Genomic DNA, 14251 nt, shown 5'->3' on the forward strand with positions numbered 1-14251 from the left:
ACTGAATAAAGGTATTTATGCATGTGCCTGCATAATAGACCCTATAGGATTGCTAGAAGGGTATCCCAAAAATGAAACAAATATCACAGCAATCTGGAAATGAGTCTATATAAATAAACTTACATCCTGTCTGGTACTCAACATGTCACTATCGCAGAATATGATGAATTATACAGATGGGGTTTGGCCATTCTTTTTCCCGCCATAGCTCTGTTCACTTCGGTGAAGCTGCTTAGGACTGGGTAAAAAAAAAACAGCAACAAAAGTTGAAACATTTTTGAACAACTTTAAGTTGCATAAAGATTTTGTGACACTTCAAGGATTTTTATGCCAGAAAATGTTTGTCTTTCTTGTATACCACACTGCTCACTGAAACAAACATGTAAATTGTACAAGATGACTAAATTCACAGGGATAAACTATAATTTTAAATTCATGAGGTTTGATAAAAGTGTAATCAATTTTTATAGCATTACCACATATGGTAACAATGTGCCACAGCAATAAAATTTGTTGTACCTTAAAGGGAACCTGTCACCAGTTTTGTCCAATTTGAGATGCAGCCATCACATTTCGGGGCTGTATATCTGCCCCCAACCCGACCTGTAAGAGAAGAAATATAATTTTTATTTTCACCTGCGGGGCGGTCCGGTCCGAGGGGTGTCACTCTTCTTGGTCCGGTGTGTCCCATCGTCTGCTCGGAATTGCGCTCCTGCACAGGCATACTTCTCTGCCCTGTTGAGGACAGAGCAAAGTACTGCAGTGTGTAGGCTTCGGGGTTCTTTGACCATTTCCATCGCCTGCACACTGCATAAATATGCGTGATGCCAACGAGACTGTGTGGATGATGCAAGGATGCGCCATCAACACCGGGCAAGCAGGAGGACGACATTGCATCAAGATGGAAGGAGTCGAACCAAGAAGAGCATCACCCCTCGGTCCAGACTGCCCCGCAGGTGAGTATAATAACAGTTACTTTTAAGTTCTTCCAGGTTGGGTTGGGGGCAGATATACAGCATTATAGAATGCTGTATATCAGCCCTAAAAGGCGGTGGCCATATCTCATATCGGCCAAAACTGGTGACAGTTTCCCTTTAACAATCCTGAGACTGTAGTAATGACAATTCCAGAATAGGGTTAAAAATGACAATGTCCATTAGATTCAACCAAGGAAGACAAGAAGGATGAAAAAATGGGGAAGGAGTACATCTTTACATTTTATTTCTACCTATTGATCAGACGAAGAGAAAAATCTCCATTAGGCATGAGTTAGGCTGTGTGCACACGTAAGCATTTATTTAGCGTTTTTAAGCGTTTTTACCGGCAAAAACGCTTAAAATTCGCTTAAAAGAAGCATCCCATTCATTTCAATGCATTCTGCACTTTTTGTGCATATTGATGCATTTTTTTTCTGCGAAAAAAACACCACGGTAAAAAACGCAGCATGCTCATTGATTTTGTGGAACAATCCGCGTTTCTAGCTATTTTCTATGAGACTGGGAACGCGTGGAAAAAAATGCATAAAAACGCACATTTTTTTTGAGCGGAAAACATGCAAAAAACGCTCGTTTTCTGGGAAGGAGTCCTGTTTTCATGCAGAAATTTTCTGCATACGTTGGCACATAGCCTCAATCTGATCTAACAGGTAAAAAAAATGTAAAAAATGTAAAAAAGAAGTAATGGACTCAGAAGGAGGGTAGGAAAGGTCCAATGGCTTGATGTTCTAAAGGACAAAAATGTCCAAGAAGGATGAGAGATTTTGCTAATTGAAATTCTCACTGCAAAATCGGTAACAATCCTAAAATGAGGGAGAATGGGATGCATTTAAAGAGACCAGAATGGAAGAACGCAGAACTTAATCCCTTGTTAAAAAAAAACAAGAAATGTATATTAAATAGAAAGAGGGGGGAATATCTAAAGAAAATACAATGCTTCAGGGCGAGCTTCAGAAGAGCTAAAGTCAGTAATGAAGTGAGGTTTGCAACTGAGATAAAAAGCAGTAAAAAAGGATTTTGGCGATATTGAAAAAAGCAGAAGATAAGTCTAAGATGCTATAGGATTTTTACAGAATGCAAAGGCTGAAGTGGTCAAAAATGATGTTGAGAAGGCCGAACTTTTAAATTCCTATTTTACATCTGTGTTCTCTAAGAAAGCAAATGTAACATCATCTGATCTTCACTGTGGATAACCAGCATGAGATGGGGAACTTAAAACTTAACATTTAATTCATAATTTTAAAATAGTGCAACACAACAAATAGAATCAAATCTCCACAATAAATAACATATTTTGACTAAACAGGGAACTGATTATTGATAAAGAGACTACCAGCGATCTCGCTTAAGCGTCACCAATTTTGTGATGCAGCAGCGATATTGCTAGCGATATCACTATATGAGATACTTACCTCCGACTGGCTCCCCCACTGACTATCGCTGATCGCGCGAGAACGTCCTGGGCCGTTTCTCGTCGGCCGCTTCCTGCTGGCGCCGATGAGCGACGCGTGGACGCGGGCGGGGGGACGTCTTCATCGCCGCATCTGACAGGTAAGTAGCGACTGCCGACCGCTGCTGCATCGCTGGTTAGATCTGCCTGTTTGGCAGCTCACTAGCGATCATTTAGCGATGCACCAGCGATCCTTACCAGGTCGTATAGTTGTCGGGATCGCTGGTGCATCGCTAAATGTGACGGTACTCTAACACTGGCAAAAAGTGTTGCAATAGAAATGCAAATTAGACATAACATATATCCATAAATAAATCAGTACCACTGGTGTCCTTATTGTATTTGTCTAATCATTAGTGTTGAGCGATACTTTCCAATATCGGGAAATATCGGATCGGATTGGATCGGACCGATACTGAAAAAGGATCGGATAGCGCCGATTCCGATACCGGAAACCAATGCAAATCAATGGGACAGAAATATCGGAATTAAAATAAACCCTTTCTTTCCTTGTAGGTTAATTATTCATGAAGGAAAACAGCTAAGAATAATGTAGAATGTATTGGGGGAGGTGGAGGAGACATTAATGGCATAGAGGTTTAACCCAATCAAATGGAATAGCAGGCATTAATTTTTTTTAAGACGTTCGGCGTTGCAAAGATATTGACTATGTTAAAGGGGTTGTGTAGCAATAGAGGGAGACGTTCAGAAAAGGCACATGTTGGCGGAGTGTTGGAATGGAGTGCTTCATCTAGCTTGGAGGTTGACTGAGCCCCTGACCCGGAGGACACGGCACGGATGAGGGCACCTGTATGCACAACAGACTGTGAGTAAAGCTTTGGAACTACATGCCCTGGTGTCCTCCAGTTATTCCTGCACCAACACACTCAGCACTGCTACATCTCTGTGCCTGGCACTGCACCATCTGCGTCTCTTCACTACCTCTCCATCTACACTGCCCTGGGACTACAGCCCTACCTGTGGAGGGCCACAACATCAAAGCTGCACCACACCATCTGTCCCAGAGGATCTGTCTGCAGCGTCGGCTTAACATCTTCATTGCCGAACACCACAGGTGGCATCACGAATCATTCACTCATAAACTTTAATCATCATCCACACATTCAACATTTCCCTTTTACAATGGACGCCAAGGGACACGGACCGGGTAACAGCTACCGTGACATCACCCATTGAAACCAACGGGCCTGGTACTGAGTACCCCACCAGCCCTGGTGGGCGATCCAACTTGGCAGAAATACAGAACAGGTTGTCTGGGCTTTTCACATAATCTCAGTGCATATCTAGGCTGCAGAATGTTGACAATAAGTAATTTACCTTCTGTAGCTAGTCTGCACGGTTTCCAAGATATCATCTCTTGCTGCTAAGATAAATGTCCAGGGGGGTGTGTTCTGGCATTGAAATGAGAACTGGTCGTTTCCTCCTCCCTCACTAGTTTCACTTTGCATAGCTCACTGTTCATCGTGTGTCTGGGGGAGGAGCAGCAGGGTGGTCTGCTCGCAGCCAATCACAGCCATGCCATTAGTTAACATACCTACATGCCTAACAGGATGTGCCCACACTTCTTAGGATTCCTAATTGGCTGAATCAAATCAAACCGGCTCATAGCATTATGGGAACTTCCGATTCCGGTATTCGATATGCTAAAAGTATTAGAATTCCGATACCGCGAATATCGGCCAATACCCGATATTTGCAGTATCGGAATGCTCAACACTACTAATCATACATTAAGGCATTGTTTGGAATGGCATAACAATGGCTTAATGGATTCTTTTCCAATCGCGTATACGAGGGTTCATTCGGCTGTTTGAAAGTTGCACCTTTTACCAGATTGGTGAGATTGTTCTGGTTTTTACATGTACACCCCCTATATGTTTAGATGTCTGTTTTCGGGGTCCATGCCCAAACAGTAGGTGTTCGGTATGAACCCTGAACTTTACTGTTCGGGTTTGCCCATCTCAAATAATAACACATCAATTCAATCAACAAGTTTATGTGTTATCTTTATGACCCATGAAAAAGGATTAACAATTGTTGAGAAACTTTTATGACAGTTAAACAGCAAGCATGTATGGAAACCTCCACATATTGCTATGGTCTGACTGTCAATAATTATTTGGTTTCCACTTTGGTCATCTTGTTGATTATTTCCTTTATACGCTATAAACAAATTGTCACTTTAAGAATACGAAATTAGAAAATATGGATTCTTCTTTTTGTTGCTAAATTCACTACATTGTTTTGTTTTAGAGCACTGATCTGTAATATAAGTGCCGTATTTTTTGGACGGGGAAAATGGGGGTGTGTCTTATAATGCGGATATACCTTACCGGCCATGGTGGAGCAGGGTTTTGGGGTTGCTGCTGGAGGAGATAAGAGTGGCGCATTGCTACAGGCCTCAGGCTGGGATGAGGGGGTGTTCCGATGTGCGCCGCTGTGGGTGAAAATGGCTGCGGTGCTCTGTGGTGCGGGGGGGCTCCGTCGGGCATTTTGTGAAAGCCCGGAGCCCCCCACATATCCATTACTGTGATGTGGCCTCCAGAAAAATGGCCACCGGGGGAGGCACATGCTCAGATTGACTGAGCTGTCAATCAAAGCACCGACAGCTCAGCACGCCCCAACACAGGATAGGATGACAGCGCTGTCCATCAGTGAGTCACAGACACTCTAAGCAGAGGAATCGTGACATGTATTATCAAAAATATTACATATCAATAATATCAGCAGTAATATCAACACGATTATATGCATTATGTAAAATAGAACCAAGGTCACTGAAGAATCAGTGACCTGTCATAAGCCCATACAGATGCATATGTAATCAGAGCACCACATAAAGCCCCACTCAAAAGCCTGCCACGAAGCACAAGCATCTCATTAACCGAGAACTGCAAATGCGGATTAAACGACAATCACAAGACGATTTCATCAACCAAGGTATCATTGTACAGCGTCGACCTGACACTCTCTGTAGGTTACTGTGCACAGTCCTGCTGAAAGGTTCACTTTTAGTGATTCAAATTAAAACTTAATATAGATGGCCTTTAACTGCCACATTCACAATTTCATCAGATCTTGATTGATGCAGCTGGAATTCAGTAATACTGCCATTGATCAAGTGGGTCCATAGGCAATTCTGACTCCATTACCTGTGCAGTGCAAGTAAAGTAATGCATGGATATGACGTATAGGAATTAAAGAGAACCCGTTGTCAGGATTTTATGAGGAAAAGCAAAGAAAAAATATCACTCGCCTTGTCCAGGTGCACTGACTGTGGTAATGGCACTAATCCATAGTAAATCTAGATGTGGAGAGGGGCAAGGAGCTCAACACTTTTCCTACTTTAAGTGCCCCGTCACACATAACGACTCACCAGCGATCCCGACAACGATATCAACGTGTCAGGATCGCTGGTGAGTCGCTATGTTATCGCTGGTGAGCTGTCAAACAGACAGCTTCACCAGCGATCAGCACAGCGACGCCGAGCGTGGCATCGCTGTGTTCGTTAGTTACCAGCGTGCTGATGCAGGGAGCTGGTAACTAACGTACACATCAGGTATCCAAGGGACATGCGTCCCTTAGATACCCGATGTGTACGTTAGTTACCAGCTCCCTGCATCAGCGCGCTGGTAACTAACGTACATATCGGGTTTCTAAGGGATGCATGTCCCTTGGATACCCGATGTGTACATTAGCTACCAGCTGATCGCTGGTCTCCCGCCTGTCACACGCAGCGATGCGTGCTTGCCAGCGGGAGACCAGCGACCAAAGAAAAGTCCAGGGCTTTCCTATAGCAATCAGCGATACCGGCAGGGGGGCCGGTCGCTGATCGCTGTCACACACAGCGATCTCGCTGGTGAGATCGCTGTTCTGTCACAAAACTTGTGACTCAGCAGCGATCTCGCTATGTGTGACGGGGCCCTAAGACAACTGTCAACCAAGTCAGGAGTGAGGATGATAATTGTGGGGTGAAAATGACCTGGGAACCAAGACAATTTTGTCTTCAGAAGAGCAGAATTTTATCTGGATAGGTGTCTATGTGTGGCTAAAATATCCTCCAGGCAAAAATCTTCTTCTGTAGTCAGCTCTGGAGCATGTTATGCCACATATGCTGTTGGTCATAGTGACTCCATAGAGCCTGAAAGCTGTGATTATATTGGTGGAGAATCTTACATGAGGGCATCTTGGTTCTTTCTGATAGCCAGGCCACATCCTTGAGTATTATTTCCTCAGTGTCATTATCATCATCCTCAAATTCTGCTTTTTTTTCACTTACTCCTCATTATACAGTAGGCACACTACAGCTTAGTTTACTTTTAAATCTACTATTGGCAGCAGATAATGTATGTATGTTGCCTAATTAAGTCACTCAAAAAGGCTATTAAATTTGTCAATATGGAGAACTGTGGCCTTACTGATGTCATCCCCCTTATTTTTATCTTGGTAAAAGACTCACATAAATGCATGGGATGGAGGAAGAAAAGTAACTTGTGCATGTGTGTCTTTAAGATTTGACTGTTGGGGACCTTCAAGTCAATGTTACATGCAAATGTTACATGTAAGGATGAGGGCCAGCCATTGAATATATTAAGTATATTCCAAAAACAGTTTGAGCAGAAGGCTAGAAATCAGAGAGAAATTGATTTTGATGATGACAACACTTGCCATGAAGACCAACTTTTATGGCGGGGTCCCGAAAATAATCCAACTGGGCCTTTTGGTGTGCAGGTGAACATTGTAAGTTGTTTTTTTTATTGCTTATGGGATGATAATTGTACTCTTGCCATCAAGCAAAGCGTTGACTTTTGGATAGCTATTCTTTTAGACCCTATTAAAGCAAATGATGGAAATTTTTTCTGGCTTCCTTAAGGAAATAAAGATTGGTACATTACCAAGATAAACTTTGTTCCCATGCTTTCACCAAGCAGACTCCTGCAAATGGCATATCTAATCAGGAGACCCCTTTTGACAAAACTTTATAGATACAGTCATGTGCTTTACATTAGTTTTTCGTAAGTTTCCACATCAGAAACACACTAAAAATATTTATTGTATGCATTTTTAACCAGCAGAATTTCCTCATCTAATGCAATTCTATGGGGAAAGGCTGCACATAAAACTGACATGTGGATTTAAAACACGCATCACAAGTCAGTTTAATTTGTGTAAAGAAAAGCAAAGTGGATATGATATTTCTATACATCCTATCCACTTTACAATAGGATTACCAGATGTAGTATATTATAAATGTACAACATAATTGACAAGCAAGAGACTGTAATTTTTTTTTTTTTCAAACAATAAGATATGCAGCATGTAAAATAGGGGGCTTGGTCACTGAATGATCATTGACCTGCCATAAGGATGAATATTTAAGCAGAGTACCACAAAATATGCCCCCCCACAGGCCACCCCCAAGCATGAGCATATCATTATCTGAAAACTGAAAATAAAGATTAAACAACCACAAGACAGATTTCATCAACCAAGGTATTATTTTTATCAGTATAACTGCCTCAACCTGAAAGTGTCTGTAGGTTACTGAGCACAATCCTGCTGACAGGTTCCCTTTAAAAAGGATATCCAGAAGTTAGTCAGTTCAAAGGCAGGCAATTAGCTTATTACAAGGGATGGAAAGCCTCTCCTGTGATTAAAGGTTGGAAAAGTTGGGCTTATTTAGCTTATAAAAGACATCACAGAGGAGAACTCAGTTAAATGTATAAATATACTGTATGTGTAGTCAATACAAAGAACTGGCACATGATTTTTCATTCCAAAGACCATACTAAGGGGCACTCATTAGGTGTGAAAGAATGGCGAAAATGGCAGCTAAATAGGAAAGGGTTCTTTAGTGTTAGAACAATCAGACTGTGGAATGCCCAACCACAAGAGCTAGTAATGGAAGACACTATAAGAGCTTTTAAAAAAGGTCTGGGTGATTTCCTCAGTACAAATAAGGTAGGTTATAGCTAATTTAGTTACAAAATGTAAGAGTGGTGCAAAAAGGTTGAACTTAATGGACATAGGTCTTTTTCAACCTTTGTAACTATGAATAGTGTTGATTACATCAGGCTCATACCTACATTTGAGTATCTGACCTCAATGTTGAGATTGCATGTAATATAGTTCTCTGTTAGTCTGTTCTACTTTTTTTTGAGTGTGGTGCCATTACCCACCTATTTAATGTATTTTACATCTCTGACTTTGCATGTTCATTTCACTGTTTTTATTCATTGTTAATTAAAATGCATATTTTTATTTGTGTGTGGAGCGTTGCTCATTTTTTGTATAGGTATTCTTGATTCTATTGAACATATTGGCTTCTTACTTATAGCTTATAATACAGATGTACTGTAGGTGTGTTATTTTTCTGAACTGCAAAAAAATTAAACTCACCTCTTTGGCTCCTCCGTGTCACCCATTAAGTCCACGCTCCTTTTTCAGATCACCTTCACCCGCGTGGGCCTGTCATACTGAGTGATGACTTGATGAAGACCCAGGAGAATTCTGTGCAAGCGCACAAAAGTTCATAATGTCATGACATCATGGCATGCATCACAAACCTGCATGTACATATGCAGAACTCTCCTGGGCCCCATTAAATCTGGAAGTTCCAAGCCAAATTGGCAATATGAAGGTACGATGAGTACAGGATAGTTGACGCTGAGGAGCAGAGGGCCGGAGAAGTGATTTCTTGTTATGCTTTAAGGTCTAGAGTGATCCCAAAGCGTGACAAGAAACATTAAATTTGAAGAGAATAAGTTCCCTGCAAATCAAATTTCCCAGGAAAAACTGTGCTAATTCTAATTTTGCCTGATCCACTCATCTCTACTAAGTAGTACTTGTGATTAGCAGCAAATCGATTCTCTGTGTATTGAATTTTTGGCAAATAAAATTGGCAAAAAATAGCAAATTTGAATTTCAAAAGCTTCTGATATCTCTATTAGCAACATAATTGTTTAAATTTGCTTTATCGTGATTGAGCTTAAGAAAGAGTATACATTTTCTTTTACACAGTATCGTAAATGTAAAAGTCCTTCTAATATATAACCAAAGTACTAGTGTTGATGTGGTTTCCATGTCAGCAACACAAACAAGTGACGTGAAGGTTCGTCATAAATGTATAACCTTGTCAAAAGCATAATGGCATAATAGAATAAATGTCAATCACTAAGGAACGCCTAAACATTGCATAATAAATATTAATAAGAGAAAATGAATTCCATAGTGAGTCAGTTCAAGCATAATTAATGCTCCTGCAATTAGCAGCTGTTTAACACAATTTAATGAACTTGTTTAAAAATGTACAAAATGCCAACTACGTCACATCTCACATCTTGTGTAGACTAATTCCACTATTGGGTTGTGACAATGGCAAATGGAAAGAGTTGGCAGTCAAATCTAGCCTTATTTCATTTATGTAATTTACTATCTTTATAAGGGCAAGCATGTAGCTTGTAATCATCAAGAGAGTGACAATTCCCTATATCACTGTTTGGTGTGGCGTGCTGGGGTAGTGGCATATCAACCAGGGACAGGAATAGGCTGGACAAACTGATTTGAAGGGCCAGCTCTGTCCTGGGATGCCCCCTTGACCCAGTTCAGGAAGTAGGCGACAGGAGGATACTGGCCAAGGTGAGCTACATGGTGCAGAATGATTCCCATCCCATGCATGAGACCGTGACAAAGATGTGCAGTACTGTCAGTGACCGGCTACTTCATCCTAAATGTGAGAGGGAGCGCTATCGAAAGTCCTTCCTTCCTGCTGCAGTTAGGCTGTATAACCAGCACTGTCCAAAACGGAGAACGACCCAAACAGAGAACTGATAGATCCAAAGTTGTGACAGTCCGGTTACATTTTTTTTTTCGTATATGTACCTACCTACTGTCAATGTAATGCCTTTATGCATCTGTATCTGTACTTGTTCCTGCCTTGCTGCTGTAATGCTCTGAATTTCCCCATGGTGGGACGATTAAAGGATTATCTTATCTTATCTTATCTCTTATCTTTCCAAACTCCAGTCCTCACTGCCCTCAACAGAAATCCCTCAATTTTTTAAGGATTTCCTTAGTGTTGCACAGGTGAGAGAACCTGTGGCAATTTCTGATACCTGGATAGTAATTCCATCATTTGTGCAATACTAATGAAATCCTGAAAACATATTGGGGCCATGAGGACTGGAGTTCGGGAAACATTGCCCTATATGGTCAAATTTTGATGCCGCATTGAAAATAGTGTTGTTATCAACTCTTAAGCCCCCATTACACACTGCGATATCGCTAGCAATATCGCTGTAAAGTCACCGATTTTGTGACATTGCAGCGATATTGCTAGTGATATCGCTGCATGTGATACTTACCTCCGACCGGCTCCCCCGCTGGTTATCGCTGATCGCGCGAGAAACTCCTGGACCATTCCTCGTCGGTCACTTCCTGCGGCGCTTCTTGCTGTGACGACGAGCGACGCGTGGAGCCGGGCGGGAGGACGCAGGATCGCCTCATCTAACAGGTAAGTACCGATCCCCGTCCCCAGCGATGTCGCTGGTGAGATCTGCCTGTGTGGCAGCTCACTAGCGACCACCTAGCGATGCACCAGCGATCCTGACCGCGTCATATCGCTGGTCGGGATCGCTGGTGAGTCGCTAGGTGTAACGGTACCCTTAGGTCGATGTTTATAGTTGCTAAATCATCCAAACTGATAGGTAACCTTCAGCACTGAAGCTAAGCCAACTTTGAAATATCTGAATCAAAGTGTTAGATTCAAAGATTTCAGTTGTATGCTTTTTTCAAGCACAGCTTTAAATCTGTTTGTTGGTGTCGGTGGAATCAACATACAAGACTACTACTCCACCATACAACCTTGTATTTGGATTTAGCTATCTCAAAAGTGGCTTATCTTCAGTGCCAAAAGTTGTCTATCAATTTGGATGTTTCTTAATAGATCCTTATCATCATGATATTTTTATTACACAGCTGATTGGGCCTTCTTACCTAAACCATTGAAATTATTATTACAGCTAATTTTTTACTTACTGAAAATATTGCTTCTGCAATGATTATAATGTGACAGTCCTTTAGGTCCTTTCTTTTCCTCTTCCACTGTAAAATCTCTTCAAATGGTCAAGTATGTTAAGATCCTCTATCATGATGAAGCAGTAAACTAGTTGCTGCCACAAATTTCCAGGTAGCCTTAATTTTGGGTGACCTAATGAGTTAGCTTGTCAACCTTTTGGCTAAGATCAAGTGTTGTATCTGTTCTTATCAGAACAGAGAGCTACGATTTACACTTGACGAGAATGATCAAACTCAGAAGGAGAGAAACTTTGGAGCCCAGCTGAAATTGGAGAAGGAATGCAGATATCGGTCGGAGGAAGAATCAAGATGAAGATTTGGAGAAGAATCAGGCTGTCCTGAGGGATCTTCGAGGAAGAAAACCAGCGAGACAAAGACCTTTTGGGTAATTTGTCCAGAAAAAGCCAGCAGATGAATCTACATAGCTCTGTCCCCTCTGGGAAAGAGCTCCAGATCCAGCTTCAAAAAGTACCTGCAGGAGGAACCATGGCAAACTTGGTGAAGAAGGACGGAAAGAAGAGCCTGGAGCAAGGGACCATCAGGGAGGCCCAACCAGAGACTGCATCTGCCCCCACGACCTGCCAGTAGAAGGGAGCCCAGAAGCTTCACTAGGAAGCTCCAAAGCTGGAGCCCTGGATGAGGCAGACCATGGCCCTGAAGCTCAAGGAAGTGGATGGGAGGGTACTTGACATGTTCACGGATGGCTTACCATCAGCATCCAGACCATCTTGATGGCGATCTTCTTGATCACCTTTGCATGGTGCATGCCTGCAGAAGGTTCTGTGAAGTGCTAAGTACAGGATGACCAAATTCCCCTTTCTCTGTCTTCACACGATCTGAACTATCCGGAGGGACAAGAGGATAATTACTGTCTCTATGTGCAACCTGCACATCCCAGATAAAGACACTGTACCTTCCTGAGATGCTTCTGTTTGGTCATTAGGTAACCATCCCACATCATGAATGCTGGCAGTTTCTGGATAGGTAAGTGTTCAGTGACTGTTAGACTTGACAGGGAGTCGACTACTTTGGGTGGAGTTTGACACTTGCCACCAACATTCTCCTTGGACAACTCCTATGGTCTTATTTACTACCCGGATGTGCCACAGAATGGTAGGAGATGTGGCAAGAATGGGCACCAGATGAAGGACTGCAAGGAGAACACCTGCAGGATTTGTCGGGTGATGGGACACAGCTTGAAGGACTGCCTGAGGAAAACATCCTAACACCTGTGTGTACTGGCAGCTCATCTGTACAAAGACTGCCTCATGCGAGAGAGATCCTGGGCATCATTGGTGGCAATGACCTTGGCTACGGCAGCCAAGGTCTTGGAAACCAAGCCTACAATGACCAGGGCCTTGACAACTGAGGCCCCAGCGACAAAGGCCCAAGCAACCAAGACCAAAGCAAACAAGGTATTGTGGTGGTCTCAGCAGCCATTAAACCCAAGACAAGAAAAAGGAGAAGGAGGGTAATAGTACTGTCACTTCTGTCCTGATCACCCCATCACCTCCGTCCAAACCCTGCCCACCCCAACCACCCATACTGAGCAGGTGTCCTTTTCCATGCCCAGGCAGACACTCTCCATCCCTAGATCGTGGTTGCGATGGATGTAACCTTTTTTCCAGCCACCTTAACCTCCAACTATGGGAATCTTCTGCCTCTTGCCTCACTAGGTAAAACCCGGGGAAAGAGGAAAGTGTATGACAGCCATGCCATTGAAGACTTCAAAAATAAGATTGTCGGATATGAGGGCGAGGAGGAAGACATGCTTCCTGAGGCACAGAAGATGGAGCAGATAGTCGAGTATCTGGTGGCCGAACCAGAAGAGGAGGAACTGGTGATCGCTGAGATAGAAACCACGCTGCTCATTCAGATGGAAGAAGAGGGTCTGCTGGAGATCCCATTACCAGCAGAGGCAATAGAAGAGGACCCACACGACCAGAGTGGTAACTAAGGTGTATCACCTGCATTAACTTTTTCTCATTTCTCCTAGTGATGACTAACCTTAACATCTTTTCCATTATTGTTAAGAGTGAAAGGGAAAAGTTCAGATGTCAGACCATTTATGCCTTTCTTACAGCTTAGTTGTGTGTTGTGTTTATGTTGCAGGCAAGATAAATCCAGCGGGACCAAGTAGACTGAAGAAAGTAGAATCCACATTTATTTGTTCATCTAAAAACAGTTGTAGACATTGTACATATTATCCAGCAGTGCAGAAATAAGACCTACACATTTCGGCTAATGAAAACCTTATTTATGGTTAAATCTCTCATTAGTCTTAACGCGTAGGTCTAATTTCTGTGCTGTTGTATGATATGCACACTGTCTTCAACTGTTTTTAGATGAGCAAATAAACATGGATTTTACTTACTTCAGTAGATTTGTTCCTGTTGGATTTATCTTTCCTGCTTTGTTTGCAAGCCGCACCCAAGGCTGTTCCATGCAGGACAATGAACTGCATCCATGCATCATTGTAATGGGGAGCTGACTCACCCTCCCCCCGACTCCCTTGTCTTCCACATTATAGATGTGTATAGGTTGCAGGAATGTTCCCTTCCCTCAAGGTGTTTCAGCCATCTGGCCAGGGATTGATCCCACAGTCCTTCCTACCGGTCCGGTGAGGGTGACTGCAAGTCTGCAGAGTGATACAGACAAGGCGTGCACTCTGTGGATATGAGGTAGGTGTGAGCTGAACCTGGAACTTAGT

The 14251-nt window shown here is 42.6% G+C and overlaps 1 pseudogene; it reads left to right on the forward strand.

Moving 5' to 3' along the window:
* The first annotated feature begins 817 nt into the window (after positions 1-817).
* Positions 818-13016, forward strand: LOC141057227 (uncharacterized; annotated as a pseudogene).
* The last annotated feature ends 1235 nt before the right edge of the window (positions 13017-14251 follow it).

Source organism: Dendrobates tinctorius, unplaced genomic scaffold (assembly GCF_039654945.1).
Source record: "Dendrobates tinctorius isolate UK_male_01 unplaced genomic scaffold, ASM3965494v1 ptg000203l, whole genome shotgun sequence".
NCBI classification, from domain to species: domain Eukaryota; kingdom Metazoa; phylum Chordata; class Amphibia; order Anura; family Dendrobatidae; genus Dendrobates; species Dendrobates tinctorius.